This window comes from Chrysochloris asiatica, unplaced genomic scaffold (genome assembly GCF_000296735.1).
Source record: "Chrysochloris asiatica unplaced genomic scaffold, ChrAsi1.0 scaffold00202, whole genome shotgun sequence".
In the NCBI taxonomy this organism is placed as follows: domain Eukaryota; kingdom Metazoa; phylum Chordata; class Mammalia; order Afrosoricida; family Chrysochloridae; genus Chrysochloris; species Chrysochloris asiatica.
Window position 1 is genome coordinate 2,216,321 of NW_006408720.1, and position 1,646 is coordinate 2,217,966.

At 44.6% G+C, this 1,646-nt stretch overlaps 1 protein-coding gene and 1 pseudogene across 1 annotated transcript in view; one reads left to right on the top strand and one right to left on the bottom strand.

The window, feature by feature from the left end:
* Positions 1 to 1,646, top strand: part of MARCH1 (membrane-associated ring finger (C3HC4) 1, E3 ubiquitin protein ligase) — a 541,031-nt gene that overhangs the window by 428,257 nt on the left and 111,128 nt on the right. The gene's annotated exons all lie outside the window — the stretch shown is intronic.
* On the bottom strand, positions 78 to 1,116 carry LOC102830148 (annotated as a pseudogene).

The following is a 1,646-nucleotide window of genomic DNA, read 5'->3' on the forward strand; positions in this document are numbered from 1 at the left end:
CTCCTCGGAAACCCTATACAGGGTCGCTATGGGCCAGAACCGACTCGATGGCACTTAACAGCAACATTGAACTGGATCTAGTTCACTTTGAGCAGGAGGCAGTTGCATGACTTCCTGCTCATGGCCTTGGTGATTTGCTTTGGGTTAGTCACTGTAAGATCGTCCCCTATCACCTGGATCCCTGAACTGGCAGTGAACTTCGTCCAAGTATCCCAGTCATCCTGGCCAAATGAGTCCTCAATAGACGCCACTGGGACTATTGATGAAGGACTTGTACAGGTTTGCCAGCTGGTCAGGTGAGAGGTACCTATGGGATCATCAGGAGATTCAAAGTCCAGGTCATACTTCCTAGACTGGAAGAACTCCAAGGTGGCTATGTCCATGCTGATCCCCACCTTGTTAGTGTAACTGGCTTTTCTAATCACAGTATTAAGCAGCTCGAGGGCTTCTTTGTTCTCCAGGATGTTAGGGGAAAACCTGCCTACATCCCCCATGTTGGTAGCATCCTTTCCATGCCATATTTCTCCTGGATGACATTCATCACGTTGTGGTAAACCTTGGCTCCGATGTACATGGCTTCCTTAAAGTTTGCTTCTCCAATGGGGAGGATCATAAACTCCTGCATGGCTGACTTATAGCCAGCATGAAAGTCACAGTTGATCACATTAAATTCAGGAACTGGCAGGATGGCTTCAGAATTTCCAGCCAAGTCAGCAGTGTGATAGTACCGGGGAACCCCTTCTCAACAGCTCCAGCCTTGCAAACAGCAAGGGACACACCCAGAATGGCTTTTGCCCCAAATTTTGACTTGTTCTCAATTCTGCCCATCTCTCTCATCAGTTTGTCAAACTTTTTTGTTCCACAACGTTCAGCTTCTTGCTAACCAGGGCAGGCACAATTGTTTTAATGATGTGCTCAACAGCCTTTGAGACATCTTTCCCAGATACCCAGTCCTGTCTTTGTTTCAGAGCTCCAGGGCTTCATAGATACCAGATGAGGCACCACTGGGTTCTGCAGCTCTGAAGAGATCTTTTTTGTGGTATAAAGATGAACCTCAACAGTGGGATTTCCATGGGAGTCAAAGATCCCTCTGGCATGGATCTTGAGAATAGGCATGGTGACTTTCTGCTTCTGGTTCTCAATGCTTAGGAAGGAAGTGGAGGGTGCTGCAGACACCATAGCTAGCGTTAGGTGAAGCCATGTGCAGGCACGGTTACTCCCCTTTCCTCATTACCTCTCCCAATTTCCTGCCTCTCCTTCCATCTTGTTTTGATACTTTCAGCAGCACTCAGTATTTTGACCATAGAATCATTCAGTATTTCAGTCGAGACTTGAATATTTTTGTCAGTTACCTCAGCTTGAGAAATGCTAAGCATTTTCTTCCCATTTGGTTTTCTAGCTCCAGATCCTTGCACATTTCATTATAATATTTGACTTTATCTTCTTCAGCTGACCATTTAAATATTCTATTCAGCTCTTTTACATCCTCATTTCTTCCATTTGCTTTAGCATGTCTATGCTAGAGATTAAGTTTCAGAGTCTCCTGACAATTATTTTGCTCTTTTTTTCTTTCTTGTCTTCTTAATGAGATTTGCTGTCTTCCTATATGATGTTCTTTATGTCATCCCATAACTATTCTGGCCTTT